Genomic DNA, 16,307 nt, shown 5'->3' with positions numbered 1-16,307 from the left:
GGTTTCCCCTCCAGCACCCTCTGCCCTGGGCCACAGGAGGCTGGGGGTCTCAGGGCACACAGAGAAGAAGGCCCTTCGTGCTACTCTGGAGCTGGGGGTGCAGTCCCAGAGCTAGAGGCTGTGTGTGTGGCTTCCCGGAGGAGCAGGCGCCACCTGATGGAGTTGTCTGTTCCCCCAGATGGCACCTGGCGGGGGCTCCTTGCCGGGTCTGTGGGGAGTGCCTTGGAGGTGCTGTGATGTCCACTGCAGAACTGCCTGGACTGCTGGGCCCTCTCCACGCCTGAAAATAGCCACTGGTGTCTTCAAACCTAAACCGCTGCAGAATCCATTGCAGAAGCTCCTAAGCAATTCAGAAAATGCAGCTTAAGTTTCTTTTCATTTTATTTATTTCATTAATTAATTTGTTGATTTTTTGTAGTTGTGAGAAGGAAGAGGATCTCTGGGAAGGTCCAGCTTGACCTGGGCAGCACGCCTTTATTTGTTTATTTTTCTGTGGTGCCGAGCATGGGACGCAGTGCCTCCCACCTGCTAGCCAAGCGCTCGCCCCAGAGCCACAACCCCAGCCCCACCCTTAAGTTTCTGTTCTTCTAGAAACACTCCTGGTACCAACACTTCTGTCTTGATTACTTTGAGCTGCCATAACAATTACCTTAGACCAGGTGGCTTCCATCACCGGTGTCCCTTGTCACAGTTCTGGAGGCTGGGAAGCTGGAGATGTGCTGCCGGATGTGGTTCTGCTGAGGGCTCATTTGCTGGTCTGCAGATGGCCACCCCTGGTTGTGTCTCCACGTGGTGGGCAGCAGGCTCTTGGGTATCTTCTTAAGAGGGTCTTAATCCCATTCCTGGGGCCCTAGCTTCACGACCTCTAGATGCCATTGCTAGGGGATTAGGGTTTCCACATGTGGACTCCAGGAGGTCACAGACACTCGGTCCACAAAGGATGGCAAAGCTGTCACAAGGGCCAGGGATGGCCCAACTCAGGCACCCGAGAACAGGCTACAGGGTGCCCCCACCCAGAAAGCCACCCAGCGGCTCCAAGGGGCTGTGACCCTTGGCAGCAGGTGGCTCCCTCCGTGTGCAAGGCAGAGCCAGGACCGGAGCCCTCTGTGGCTGGAGCGCTCAGCACGGGCAGCTGGTGTGGAGGCCTGTGGCCGTCTCTGGTGGAAGAGGGTGTCAGGTCAGGCGAGGCGGGCAGCCACCAAAGGAGGCAGATTTAAAAGGGCCGCTGAACAGGTGGAACTCGATCAGACCCACAGAGGGGACGGGGAAGGGTCTGAGGAGAAACCACACGGAAGCTGGACCCGACTGGACTTTTATGGGGCTGACAGCAGGAAGGGAAGGGCTGGGGACAGGAAAAGGTGTTTCTAGGGTCCCTTGCCCCCTTGGAGTGGGTCAGGGGAGTTGGCTGAACTCCAGGATGGGCCAGGGGGTCCTGCTGATGGACAGGCGTTAGTCAGGAGATCTGGCTGATGGACAGGCGTTTCCGCCGGCATCTGATGGATGTTCTTTTCCGGCACGGGCTGCTTTGTTCTAAGTTGCCACCGAGTCACCACCAAGTCGCCTCCACCGGCCTAACGGACAGCAACCTGAAGTCCAGGGGCCAGGGGAGCTTCTGGGAGGAGAGCTGCTCCACACGTCCACCCTCCACGCAGCGATTGCTCCACACGAAGTCAAGCTGGACCTTCCAAGAGCTCCACTTCCTCTTCTTGGGGTTTGAGTGTCGTGGGTTGAAGGAGGAGGCCAGGGGATGGAGCCACCCTCCAGCAGCCAGGTGAGGACTAGCAGCTGGGGGTCAGGGTCACTTTGCAAGTTTGGGGGGGTCAGGAAGGGCAGAGGCTCCAAGGCCTGGGCCTCCCCTCCCTGTGGCCCAGGAGTCGGCCTTGAGATCACCACCCAGCCCACCACGAGGTCTGCCCTGGGACTCTCAGGAGTCTCAGCTTCGGGTCTTGTACCCAATCCACCTTGAATTGGCTTCTGCTTATGGGGGAAGCCAAGGGCCGGCCCATTCTTCAGCTCTAGGACGTCCATAGGAACCATGGACCCAGGCCATCAGGTTCTTTGAGAATTTGAGGAATGGAATCCACCGACCTGGAGTGACAGCAGAGTAACAGGTTGATTAGAGAAATAGGAAGAGGGCAGAGGCCCCAGAGGGGAGGCCCCAGAGGGGAGGCCCCAGGAGGGACACCACCCTGTCTGTGTCTCAGGGGTTTTACAGGCATCTCAGAGAGCCCCGCACAGGGGCCCAACACAGAGGCCGGCATAAACCAGTCAAGCCCTTCAAGCTCCAGGTTAACCAGCCCATCAGCAGAGCACGATCCAACTCCTGATGACGTAGGTCAGGGGCCCGGTCCTCTGGTGGCTTTGACACATCTGTTAGGAAGAAGCATTTGGTCAGCTGTGGCTTGGGCAAGGGCCAGAGCCCCAGGAGGCACTGCTGTGGCTGTGCTGTGAGGACAGAGCAGGTTCCAGGTCAGAGGAAGGCCTTGTGGTCAGCACTGGCAGGGGCAGTGAGTCCCAGGATGTCCTCCACACCCCTGTCTCCCTCCAAGTTGGTGTGACACCCCCTTCCTGTCCTCCAGGCCCTCCTGGCCCCCCTGGGGTCTGTCCTCCTGCCTCACCTGCACTGTGGCTTCATGTCTACGGGGCTGGGGAAGAGCCCGGGGCCCTGTGCACACCAAGCAAGCGCTGACCGTGAGCCACACCCTGTGGAGGACGAAGCTGCTCTTGGCAACTCAGTAGGAGGTCAGCAGAAAGGTCATTTTTGTTGACAAAACAACTGCTCTTGGGTCTGGCCATCCACATAGTGCAGTCAGGGTGGGGCCAACGGCTCAGGCCTGTTGAATGCGCTTTCTGGAACTTTCTATGAGGGCTCCTGGGGGGACTGCAAGGTGTCTGGAGGCTCAGGAGCCAAGCCGAGAATCTGCCCCCGGCTCACTGCCAGCCCTGTGGTGGGCAGAGGTTCCCCTGCGGGGGCTTCTGGGCCTGGCAGAACCGGGCTGTCCTGCTCATCCGAGGCTGTGGCCCCTCAGGCCACCACCAGCCAGGGCTTGGGGGATTTGCAAGTTCAGCTCCTGACAGTCAAAGTTAGTTCCTTCGGCCTGTGTGGCCATGTCCAACCGCAGGGTCAACTGTGCTGCCTGCGTCTCTGTCCACTGGGCTCAGCCTCCTCCGGTCTCAGCCTTCCCAGTGGCTGGGACAGCAGGAGGTGCCACGGTGCTGGCCTCGTCATTTTAAAATGACGTTTTGTCAAAAGCAGGGATGACAGTTGGTTATTGAAACCCCATAAACGACTCTACAGCTGTGAAGACAAGACAATTGATGGTCATTTTCAATTATCGGATGTATCAAGCAGGGAAAAAAGATAAATGTCTCAAGTTTGTTACGAACCTGTATTTATTGGCTAGACTTTTTAAACTCTTTCATGGCTTGCAAGAAAGTAGAAAGCACTTTTTTATGTCCAGAAAATAGAACACTCAGAATCACTTCTGAGCCTTGTGTAGTGCGGTGGCCTGTGATCCCCAAGACTCGGGAGGCCAAGGCAGGAGGATCATAAGGTCAGGGCCAGCCTGGGCAGCTTAACGAGGCCCTGTCTCAAAATCAAAAATAAAAGGGGCTGGGGGTGTGGCTTAGTGGTGGAACACCCCGGGCTCAATACCCAGTACTGGGAAAAAAAGAAGAAGAAGAAAGAAATCCTGACTCTCTCCCGGCCTGACCCCCGGCGGCTGGAGCGGAGCCTTTCCTGAGCTGCAGGGACAGCCCAGCACTTGTCTGTGGCTGGCAACAGGAGCCGGTCGCTGGCAGCCCCTCGGGAGGCTGAGGCAGGAGCTGGGTGACAGCAGTGTCCTGACTGGAAGGCCTGCCGGGAGGGCACCAGGGGAATGACCAGAAACACCACACCCGACAGGACTGGGACGGTGACCGGTGAGGACCTCGAGCCACCAGAGGGTTCACAGATCCTAGGGACCCCACCTGATTTCTGCCACAAGGCACTGCCCCTGTGTGGGCCTGGCCTGGGAGGGCACCTCTTCCCTGAGGGTGCCCCAGTGTCGCGATGGGCAAAGGTGCAGTCGACAGGGAGAAGCAAAGGACGTCCACGCACTTCTGCCTCTGCCAATGCTTTACTCACTCACATCACTGATACCATTCCACTCTCGAGGTTCTTGATCAATCCTCAGTGCTGGGCACAGCCGGAGCCTCCATCAATTCACAGCAAACAGTTCTAGATTGACTCTAAACACTGCAAACACACTGGATCACGGCAGGCTCAGGACGGACAGTCCCTCTGCGTGCTCAGTTCAAGTGCCAGGTCTGAAGTCTCCAGCCTGAGGCTCCAGGTCCACAGGTGCCCGCCCACTCAGACGGCGGTGATCAGGCCAGGAACCCAGGCAGGCTGCTCCTGGGTGGGGGGTCGTCGGGAGAAGTCACGCCTCCCACCAGGGTCAAGACGTGGCCGTAGGGTTTGAGAGCGGTGAAGAGGATGCAGAGGATCAGCCACTAGGCAAAGTGTCGGACGGACGGACGGTGTCAGGCTCTCGGCATGAGGCATCGGTGTCGGCTGGCTGAAGGTCTGTTCGTTGGCTCCATTATTTATACAAAATCTGGGGGGTTTTGATCCCCCCTTTCAATTCTTTCCAGCTGTCATCGGGTCTCTCATCATTGACCGTGGGTGAAAACGTCTGGTCTGGGGGTCCCACCTGATCTTCCCCCTTTCTCTCTTATCAGGCTTCACATATGGAGGCTTCACCCCAAGTCTATGGGGGGGCCTGAGGACCACACGGGAGGGCTCTCTTAGGGCGCCTGGTGAGACTGAGGTCCAAACTGGAGTTTGAAATCGCAGTCATTTGGGCTGGGGTTGTGGCTCAGCGGCAGAGCCCTGGCCTCGCACGTGTGAGACCCTCGGCTCGATCCTCAGCACCACATGAAAATGAATAAATAAACAAAATAAGAATATTTTTTTTAAAATGCAGTTGTTAGGCTCAGGCCTCAGGCCATCCTTACACCAAGGGCTCAGAATCCAGGTGAAGTCACTGGTGTCAACCAAAAATAAATAAAACCAAATAAAAAACAGAGAGCAGAGCTGGGCGGCTAGAAGGGGAGGGTGTCCCCGGTGCCTGCCGGGCTCAGAGCAGAGCAGGAGCTGACTCAGCCGCTCTGCCGGCCACGGCCCACCTGTGGCCTGCTGTTGCCCGCAGCCAGGAGCTACCCTCTGGATCTGTGCCGCCTCCTGGGTTTACCTCTACAGGCCCCTGGCTGCTGTCTCTAGCCCCGGGGCTGGGCGGATGCCAAGTCAGGAGGATGGCAAGTTCAAGGCCCATGGGGACCATCTGGTGAGACCCTGTCTCAAAATAAAAAGCCTGGGGAGGCAGCTCAGCAGCAGAGCGCTTGCCCAGGAGGCGGGAGGCCCTGGGTCCATCGCCAGTGCCACAGAGAGTCCAGGGGTCCCCTCCTGACCGTCCGCACCTGCCCATCGCAGGGCTCTGCTGTCCAGATTCCATCTCTCTCCTGGGCCTCCCTCTGAAGGGTGCTGAGGTTGGCCTGGCCACACAGCTCACCGTCAAATCACCCGTGAGGTCAACACCCAAGTCAGGTGAGAGGAGGTGTCCACGGAAGCTGTCCAGGGACCTCTGGAAACTTCCAGGTAGCTGACCAGCTGGAGATCAGGGGAAGACCACCTAGAATCACATTTTGGGAATTTGCTGAAGATGTCAGAGGATCAAAGGTCTCACTCCACGATTCTGTTTGATGATACATTAGCCCCGAGACAGTGAGGGTTTCAAAGGTTGGTAATGTCAGAGGTGACGGGAAGACACAGGCCTGTCTCCCGGCAGAGCCCCTCTGAAGTGAGGACCAGGCCCTTCGCCTGCCTTCAGGGAGAGGAATGTCCCAGCCGTTGAACGCCGGGGGCGGGGAGGGAGCCCGGGCCCGCGGGGGGCAGCCGCCAATGCACTGTTTAGCGCCAAGTTGGTGGGGTTCCTGCCCTCGCCGCCCCAGCCTCTGCCACCCCCTTCCTCCCTGTGTCAGCTGAAATGACAACTGCTCTCTCTGGCCTGAAGGACAAGTGCTCGTCGGCCTGTGGGGCCACCTTCCTCTCCCTCCCCAGCCCACAGTCCTGGACCAGGCCCCTGCCCACCCCTCACGGTGTCTCTGGGGTCCATACAGACGTGAGTGCTGGGGACACGTGAGCCTGTGGCTCCCCAGAGTCACCTCATGTCACCAGGCTGCACCAGGACAGGCGGGGCCCTCGGCATCCCTGATGGAAAGGGATCTCGGGGACAGATTTACTGAGGGAAGCGACATGTTCAGGGAGGACGCAGCGTTGAGGCTGAGAAGCCTCTGGGTGCAGTCAGGAGCAGACACGGGCCCAGGCCAGCTGCGGCCAGCCGGAATGGGCGTGGGGTCCCCTGGCAGCACCAGGTCCTGTCGTGTGCTGCGCCTTCAGTCATTCCTGCTGGCAGGGACGATGGCCGGGGACCTGGGCCCAAGACCTGGCTAAGGAGTGGACCGTGCTGCCCGGAACAGTGGTCGGCCTCGAGGCCCTGAGCTCCCCTGCTCTGCGAGGCCAGGCGAGGTCCTCGGTCACTTCTCACACTCCGGAAGCTCATGGGAACTTTTCTGGGGACTGGGGACTGAACCGGGGTGCTCTGGTACTGAGCTGCCCCCCAGAACTTCTGAAGTTCTACTTTGAGACAGGACCTTGCTAAGCTGCCAGGCTGCCCTGGGACTTGGACCCTCCTGCCCCGGGTCACTGGGATGACAGGTCGGGCCCGAGCCCAGTGGGCCCTGCTCCTCCTCTTCTGCCTTCCCAGCCTCCTGCCTCACGTGGGCCTGGCTGTCTGGCTGTGGAGGAAGCTGGGGGTTCCTGGGTGGTCTGGGTCTGATCTGGGAGAAGATGGGAACCCTCTGGAGGAGCTCTGTCACCCTCCCCGGACACCCAGGCCCCCGAGGCCACCCCCGGCACCGACTGGTGGCCCGCTCCCCCCTCTCTGACAAAGACCTGAGACAATCGGTTTATGGAGGGAAAGGCTGGCTTGGGCTTGGGTCTGGGCTCCTGGTGCCTGGGGCTGGCCCTGCTGCTTCAGGCAAGGGTGCGGGGTAGCCTCACCTCCGGCTGGACGCAAGGAAGAGAAAGAAGCAGGTCCTACTGCCCTCAGGAGCACCGCTCCAGCAGCACCCGGCGGGCCGGAGCCACTCGGTCTCCTCTGGGGACAGATCCAGCCTAGAGCACTCGTCAACACCTTGCTGGGCTCTGGTGAAGTGGCCGAAATCCCCACCGTGGCTGATTTTAGGACTCCAGCCAGAGTCCCAGGCAGATAAACTTCCTGTTCTCGTGTCGCCCTGTTTCACTTGGCCGCTGGCCGGGAAGAGATGGGCACTCCAGGTGCTGCACACCCCTCACTAGCTTTTCACAAGCGTGTGCAGCATAGTAGTTTGCAGAAATGTGCAAACCAGGCCTCTGGCCTGGAGCTGGGCTTCACAGAGGTGTCTACGTCTCTAAGATAAGAGAAGGTACTGGGCTCCGTGGTAAGAGCTGGCCGGGGAGGGAAGGGGAGAAGCAGCTCCCCCTTCTCAGTCGCTGTCCTTGAGGGTTAACTTGCCCAGAACAGGGAGAGAAAAAGCTGCTTTGTGTGAACTTCTGCAGGTGAACTGAGCCCCTCCCCTGACCCGCTGGGTGTGAAACTCTAACTCCCTGAACTCGGGGTTCAGGGGTTGATTGATCCCAGCAAAAGCTGTGCCCTCTGAACCTGGCTGCAGCCAAATAAAACTGTTTCCTGCCGTCTTTGGTGCCGGCCTCGTCTGTCCCTACCACAGTAGCTTGCATTTTGAGTGGGGTCTACGTTCCAGTCCCCATGTGCCAGTTAGAGGGGAGTCTACTCCTCTTCTCCCCCTGACCCACATGGAGTCTGCTCCTCAGGTCATCTTCATGAGCTGCCCGGCTGTCCCTCAGAGTCCCCTGGTCGGGCTGCGCTGCACCAGATCACCTGAGGCCTTCAGCAGGGCCAGCTACACAGGGCAACCCTGGGCCCGTTCCTCCCAGGGCCAGAGGGTCAGGGTCAGGGTCAGGGTCAAGGTCAGGGTCAGGGTCAGGGTCAGGGTCAGGGTCAAGGTCAGGGTCAGGGTCAGGGTCAGGGTCAGGGTCAGGGTCAGGGTCAGGGTCAGGGTCTGCCGGCCCCTGCGCTCTCCTTCCTCGGCATTTCCCAGGCGGTGGCTTTTCACGTCACCGGGGACAGCTTTGGATTCATAAACTAACGCAGAGAACCGGTCTGTGCATCTTGCCAATTCGTCCTCCAGGGACACAGGGCCTCTCTGTTTGCCCAGTGGGTGTTCGCCGGTGTGGGTGCTGCGACCGGGGCCTCCCCTCCAACCCGCAGTCCTCTCCTCCGTCCTGCCTCCACCCCCACAGCAGGCTCTCTGCTGCGGGGCCTCAGGATGAGCCGGGGGCCTCTGAGGACTATCCATCTCTTTCAAAACAGAGTTTTTCTTTTTTTTCAGTTCAGGGGATCGAGCTCAGGGTCACCCGCGCTACGTGAGTGCTCTGCACCTCCCAGTCCCAGGCCGACTCTGAACTCAGGGGCGATGGACCACCGAGCCACACCCCAGCCCTATTTTTATTTAATTAGAGACAGGGTCTCACTGAGTTGCTGAGGCTGGCTTGGAACTCACGCTCCTCCTGCCTCAGCCTCCGGAGCTGCTGGGATGACAGGTGAGTACCTGGAGGGATCTGGTCTTTTTGTTTCTGTTTTCTTAGTTCTGAGGGTTGAACCCAGGACTGACGGGTGTGTGAGGCGAGCACCCGACAGGACCCAGGTGAGCTGCTCAGCATGTGCCTGGCACTGCACTGGGTAGGACCTGCCTTCTACAGGGCTGCAGGCCTCTTGCACTGACCCCCGACAGTCAGAGCCCCTGGTATCTGCTCTTCTGGAACATTCTGTGGAGTTCCCCTGTCCGTAGAGCTCTTCCCAGAGACACCTGCACTCTGAAAACCTGGGGCTGCTCCTGATTCTGAGACAGCCTGAGGTTGAAGCCGGGAGGCGTCACATACGAGTTCAGCTGGGAAACGCAGCGAGACCCTGTCTCATGACAAAGTAGAGGGGCTGGGGTGTGGCTCAGTGGATGAGCACCTGGGTTCAAGCCTAGTTCCCCTGTAACAAACAGCTTTGGGGAGTGCACTTTAAATTTAACACATATTCAGTCTACAAATTGCACTGTTTACCCCTGGGGTCCTCGACTCCCTGTAACTCCATCCTGAGCTGAGAGAAGCTCCTAGAAACCTCCCTTCACCTTAGAAACTCAATCCACTGGCCTCTTCCAGCTCCTGCTCCTGTCTACACAGCAAGGAGGGCTGTCCCACTCCTCGATGGCTCTGGCGCAGCCCAGGAATTGGCAGATGACGCTGGAGGACTCGGCGTTCTCAGAGCTGTTCCAACACTGTCAACGGCAGGATGTCAGCCAGGACCACAGTTTCAATCTGTTCCTTAATAATACGCTGTGAATGGCTGCCTCTCAGATGCCCGGCCCTTGGTCTGAGGTCCTGAGGCCCCAGGAGCTCAGGGACTCAGGAGCTGCTGGAATTGAGGGACTGGGACAGGTTCTGCTTGAAGCCACCTCCAGATAGTGCCTGTTTCTACCTCAGGACATTGGGACAGGGGACCAGCAAAGATCACCCAGAGTTGCCCTCCAGTGCGGCCAGGTCCCCACCACGTGAGCATGGACTGGCCCCGGCTCCCCGAGGGTTTGGGTTTGCAGGGCGCTGGGGCCTGGGGTCAGATTCTGGAAACGAGATTGTCTTGCTTGGGTGCTTTGTTACAGTGCTGGGGATGAACTGGGCCTCAGCGTGTGAACCAGTGCTCCACACCGAGCTCACGCCAGCCCCAACCAGCTCTCCGACAGCCAGACACCTAGAAAGCACGGTGGCCACGAGGCCCGTTCCTTAGGATCTCTCCCTAGAGTCTAAGGGCTTCTGGGCTTAGAGATGCTGCTGCCCAGCGTGGACGTAGCCGCATGGTGGCATGTCCGTGGGGGCTGAGGTCAGCACACAGGTCCCCTCCTGTCCTCACGGGTGGCATCCCAGTCCCCTCTAGAAGCAGGTTTTTTGAGGGAAGCATTTTCCTGGTGGCTGGCGTGTCCCAGCACATGGAGGAAATGGTGCTCAGAAGATGCCAACCGGAGGGAAGACAGAGGCTCACAGCCGGAAGCGATCGTGAGGAGCCAGGAGACTTCGGGGTCTCTGAAAGGATCAGGGAGACAGACGGAAACCAGGCAGAGAGCTGACAAACGAAGAAGGCCACCTCTCCTTCAGGTCCTGATGCCGCGGTGACGGTGGGCCGGTGTGAGGGTGGTGAGTCTTTCTCAGAAACACCCTTGGGCAGACAGCGAGACCTTTTCTTAAGATGGCGGCGGTCACTGAGGATGGCCGTCCGGATGCTGAGCAAGGACCTGGCGGTCTCCAGACGGTCACTTGGTGGCTGGCAGGGCAGGGGGATTCCGAGGACCTTCTCATTCTGCTGACAGGGAGGTAGTTTCAAGGTTCAAAACAGGATGGCCTGTCGCTCTGGGAACTTTGGGGCCCCTTCATGGCTCTGCCGTGGCCCTTGTCACGGTCATCAGCTGACTGGGTCTTGGGTTTTCTTGGATCTTAAGATGAGTAGGAACCTACGTATGCACTTAGATTGATCTCTGCCCACTCACCTGCCTGCTGCCATCGACTTCTCTATCACCCTTCACCCATCCATCCTCGTCCGGCCACCCATCCTCCATCCACGTTCACCTTCCGCGTCCACCTACCCTCCACCCACCCATTCACGTCTCCACCCACCGTCATCCGCCCGGGTCTCCACCCACCCATTTTTTTTCTATACTTACAAAATGGAGCTCACATTGCACATCCAACATTCTGTGTCCTGAACTTTCACTTGATATTGCAGTGTGCATGTCTTCTCACGGTTGCTTGATATTCTGGGATGTAAATACATTTTATTTATTTATTTTTAGATTTGTCCTTTTTTTAGTAGTTGATGGACACGATACCTTATTTTTTTAAAAGAGACATTTTAAATATTTTTTAGTTGTAGATGAACACCAGACCTTTATTTTATTTGTTTTTATTTTTTATGTGGTGCCGGGGATCGAACCCAGTGCCTCACGCATGCTAGGCAAGCTCTCTGGCAGGGAGCCACAACCCCAGTCCTGTAAATATGTTTTAAAGAAATCATTTCGCCGTTGGACATTTGTGTTGTCTCCAACTTCTGGCCATCGGGACTCATGCTGAATCCATCCTCTTTGTTCCCAGCCGGTGGGCCCGTCTTCCCCGTCTCCTCAGGCCACGCAAGCCTGAGGCTCGTGCTACTGAAGGCTTGAGGGTCAGAGCCGAGAACCGTGAAGCCAGGCCAGACCCCAGCCTGGAGTGGCAGGGTAGGGCCCAGCTCTGCCGTCCTCCTCTGTTGGCCACCGTCCCCTCAGCCCAGTGGCTGCATCCAGCTGGTCCCCTTCCCCTGGAGGGACCACTCTTCTCCGTCTCATGTGTCCTAGGGCCCCAAGCCCCACTTCCTCGTCTTCTCTGGGTCGGTGCCCTCCACGTAGGGAAGCGTCGTCGGCAGGAACCTCCCTGCCACAGAATCCAACCCGAGTCCAGCTGCCCTGCCAAGGAGGGACTCAAGGGAAACTGGGGATTGAACCCAGGGCCCTGTGCCTGCCAGACAGCACTCTCCCAGCGGAGCTGTATCCCCAGCCCCAGGAAAGCAGGCTTTGACAAGAACTCACGAGGGCATGAGATGCAGCCGGGCACCGCAGCCCCCGCCGCCCGGCCTAGACCTGCCCCAGCCGCCCAGGGATCCCAAAGGGTCAGCGGCTCTGGGAAAACTTTGGGATGAAGTGAAGCCCCCCCGCCCCTGTTACATGGCTGCAGCATCTCTGGGAAATCACGTGTGGGTGAGGGCTCTGCAGGGAAGTGGATCTGGGCGGGGTACCTGCCACCCGAGGGGAGGTCTGTGGGAGGTCTGAGTCCCTGGGGCTGCCTTAGCTTAGTATCTCTGGCCCAGGATGGCCTCTGTGCCTGTTAGACCCTTGGTGGGGCCAGGCGCCCTGGCATATGTCCCCAAAGCCTCTGTTCAGCCCAGTGCAGGGGCGAACACCTGTAATCCCAGCAGCCAGCGAGACTGAGGTCGGAGGTGGCAAGTTCAAAGCCAGCCACAGCAACTTAGCGAGGAAGTGCAGGCCCAGGGCTTAACGAACCCTGCTTTTCTCCCAGTTTTCCAGGGCAGGAATTCAGACGCTGTAGTAGGAGACAGGACACCGGATAGGAAACAGGAAGCAGGTTTATTGGGCTGCAGCCAGGTTCAGAGGGCACAGCTTTCACTGTCACCAATCAATCCCCCCGAACCCCAAGTTCAGGGAGTTTCAGAGTTTTACAGCGTGTCAGGGGAGGGGCTCAGAAGTTCACAGTCTGCAGAAGTTCACACAAAAGCAGCTTTTTCTTCCACTGTTCTGGGCAAGTTAACCCTTCGAGGACCGCGACTGAGAAGGGGAGAGCTGCTTCTCCCCTTTCTCCCCTCCCGCCAGCTGTTACCACGGAGCCCAGTGGGTAACCTCTTCTCTTTGAAATGTAAACACCTCTGTGGAGCCCAGACCAGAGTCCTCCCGAAAGGAATCTGATTTTCTTATCACACTCTGCGTCTGCAGACACACTTCCCCTGAAAACCTGTACAAACTGTTATTTTATAAATTGACTACACTAGAGAGTCCATAATGGTGATGAAAAACTAGCAAAAGGGTGTTCAGCACTGGAGTGCGGATCTCTCAGGCCCGTGATCAGACTTGATTATTGTCCGACAGAGCGACAGGAAACGGAGGCTCAACTACCCTGAGCTCCTGGGCAGAGGTTCTCTTGCTGATGGTCTGAAGATGGATCATGGCGAAGGTTTCTAGAGACGCTTAGTTAGGATTCTCTGTGGAGGAGGGGGTGCCACGACAACACAGGTCCCTGTCCAGCTGAGGGCCACGGGAGCAGGGCCCCATGTCCAGTGTGAGAGGAGTCGGTGGGAGGCAGGTCCCAGGGCAGGAGCCCACAGAGAAGACCCTTGCTCAGAGGTGACTGTCACAGGCTGAAGACGGGATCCCAGGGAGTCAGCTGGATGGAAGCCAGCGTGTTTCCACCTCTCCTGACCAAACCCGGACGGAACCGCCCCTCCCTTGCCCTCGCCTGGAGTTCATCCTCGGAGCTGGCGCGTGGCACCCTTGCTGGTCCTGCTGCGGGTCTCAGGCACTGGCCACCGACTTGCCGGGCGGTGCTGTCAGCCCCACTGGAGCGGGTTCCCACTTCCTGCAGGAGGCCAGAAGCTGGGCCCAGGAGGGTTGGCAGTGCTGGGTGGTCAGCACGAGGCGTCCTGGGTTGGGCTGGGGCACGGCTGAGAGAGAGGCTCTGGAGGGACCCGGTGTGGTCTCCCTTCCCGAGGGCCAGGGCCAGGGACATTCTCACGGGAGGCCTGAATGTGGCAGGAAGAGGTGCTGCAGGGCCCAGGTGGCCAAACTGCGTGGAGTGTGGTGGCCTGCACCACAGGGCACGGGAGGTCCAAGTCTCCTCTGCTGGTCCAGGAGCCTGAGCAGCGTCAGGCAGCCACGTGGGGCCACAGGTGGGGACGGTGGCCCCCAGGACCTCGTCCTAACAGAAACACACACCCGACCCCAGCCAGCCGTCTACACCAGAGCTGCACACACTGGCTCACCCCAGCGTGGCCACTGTCTGCCAAGGGGAGCGCACCTCCCGGATGCCTTCCCCCTGCAGAGGCTCTCCATGCCACAAATGGGAAATCGCAGGGTTGGTGGCTGCCCCAGGACCAGGACCCTGCACCTGACCCAAAGCCCCAGCTCTCCCCTGGCCACGAGGGGAATAGCCTCCTGAACTGGGTCCCCAGCCCCAGGGATCCTTGGACCCTGGGGGCAATGATGTGCCTGTCCCAGTGAGGACGGGCCACCAGGCCCTGCATGTCGCTGGAGTCCTGGGTGCCAACTGCCTGTGAGAGGGTGAGGCCCCACACAGTGGCTGGACCCAAGTGTGACCTGGGGTTTGCAGAGAGGGTTCAGCGAGACCCTGGAGGACCAGGGCCTCCTCCAACCCCTCCCCCCAGGCGGGCGTGCACACACAGCCCGTGACCCTGGGCCCAGGGTGGGCACCAACTCTCTCTGAGCTCCGTCCCCTTTTCTGTGGGACGCACTCACCACGAGCTGCCACCAGGGTCCGTGTGACTCCAACCAAGTGGTGTCCAGCCAAGCTCGGCCAGTGCCAGAAAGGAGGGGTGGGGTGGGGCGGCTGTCTGCTCTCCACTGGGGAGGACCAAGGGAGGGGCCAGTGCCTGGGCAGCCATGGTCCTGGGTGCCCGCACCTGGGGCAGAGCATCAGCTCAGGGACGGGCGGGGGTGGGTGGGGAGGGAAGGTCCACCGCCGTCTGTGCCAGGGCCGCTGTCGCTGTGTCTGACAGCCCTGCGCGGCCCCCTCACCAATTACCAGCACTTAGTCACCGTCTCCTGCCTGCACTTCCTCTGGCAGCAGGAGAAAGAACAGCCGGCGAGGGGCCTGCAGTGGGGGACTGACCCTGTGTTCCCAGCCTCAGAGGCCCAGTGCGGCTGGCGGGGTGGGAGGCAGGTCTAAAATAAAAAGATGGGGCTCCTCTGGCTGGCTGTACTTTGAGGAAACAGTGGCCACACCCTGGTGTGGGCACCAACTCAGGCACCCGTGCAAGCAGACTCCTGGGCTGCTCCAGCCTCCTGGGTTGTGTCCCGGGCTGGGAACGTGGTGGCCGGCCTACCCAGCCAGGTCTGCAGGGTGGGGACCAGAGAGATGGCCGTGTGGCTCTGGCTTAGGATCTCTCGGGGTGTGGTGTCAGCTGGCTCCGTCTCTACCACAGGCTCTGCCGGGATGCAGGAGCCACTGGAGGCCAGGGACTGGCCAGCCGGCCTCACTCCAGGTGCGCTGGCACTGGACTGCCAGGGCCTCCTCCTACGCAGCGCGACCCAGGGCCAGTGTCTCCAGACAGGAGGCAGCAGCCCCCTGTCCTTACCATGGAGCCTTGGGAGTCACTGTAGAGCCCACGTCCATCCAGGTCTGACAGAGGCAGGGCTGCCCAAGTACCCTGGCCCTGGCGCCTGGGACCAGGACTTGGACTCCCTTGGAGCTTTCCCAGGGAAGCAGGTGTGGGGGGCTCAGCCAGGTGTCCCGCCCAGCTGCCAGGCACCTCCAGACTCTTCCCAGTGCCAGGCCCAGGCCCCAAGAAGAGGGCTCCCCAGCATGCTGGAAGGGAGTCCTGGGGCTTCTGGGGGGTCCTGGGCCCTCCACCCTTTCCAGCTCTGCTTCCCTGGAACACCCCGGAGCCACACCCTGAGCCACAGCCAGGCTCCAGGTGGTTGGGAGCTCCACCTGGCAACTGGGGACAGGGGTTCCACTGCAGGCTCCTGCCCAGCGGAGGCTTTCTGACGGGCCGTCCAGCCTGGGAGCGCCTCTGGACCTGTTGTGGCCCCCTCCTCCACCAAAGTCTTAACTCAGCTTCTCCAGAAATCTTTACCAGGATTGATTTTAGGACTCTCAGCAAAAGAGTCTCTACAACAGAGTTCAAGGCAGGTGAATTTCCTGTTTTCCTGTTGCTCTATAACTTGGCCACTGGCCTGGAAGAGATCGGCACTCCAGGTGCTGGACGCCCCTTTACTAGTTTTTCACAAACATCTATCCAGTACAGTAGTTTTTAAAGTGTGTTTGCAAATGCAAAATGTGATAATAAAAAGACAGGTCCTTTAACCAGGCCTCTGGCCTGGAGCTGGGCTTCACAGAGGTGTCTACGTCTCTAAGATAAGAGAAGGTACTGGGCTCCGTGGTAAGAGCTGGCCGGGGAGGGAAGGGGAGAAGCAGCTCCCCCTTCTCAGTCGCTGTCCTTGAGGGTTAACTTGCCCAGAACAGGGAGAGAAAAAGCTGCTTTGTGTGAACTTCTGCAGATGAACTGAGCCCCTCCCCTGACCCGCGGGGTGTGAAACTCTAACTCCCTGAACTCGGGGTTCAGGGGTTGATTGATCCCAGCAAAAGCTGTGCCCTCTGAACCTGGCTGCAGCCAAATAAAACTGTTTCCTGCCGTCTTTGGTGCCGGCCTCGTCTGTCCCTACCACAGACCCAGCCAGGGCACGTCCCTGACACAGTGCAGGTGTGGAACCAGGACTCACAGAGCCGGGGCTGTGTCTGCCCCTACCTCGCTGTGGGACCTCAGGTAGGGCACTGCATGGCGTTTTCCCCCGGCGCTGTGGGGGATTGAAGCCCACATCGCCTGTGAGGC

Source organism: Urocitellus parryii, chromosome 15 (assembly GCF_045843805.1).
Source record: "Urocitellus parryii isolate mUroPar1 chromosome 15, mUroPar1.hap1, whole genome shotgun sequence".
Classification (NCBI taxonomy): Eukaryota; Metazoa; Chordata; class Mammalia; order Rodentia; family Sciuridae; genus Urocitellus; species Urocitellus parryii.
This window is presented reverse-complemented; position numbering follows the sequence as displayed.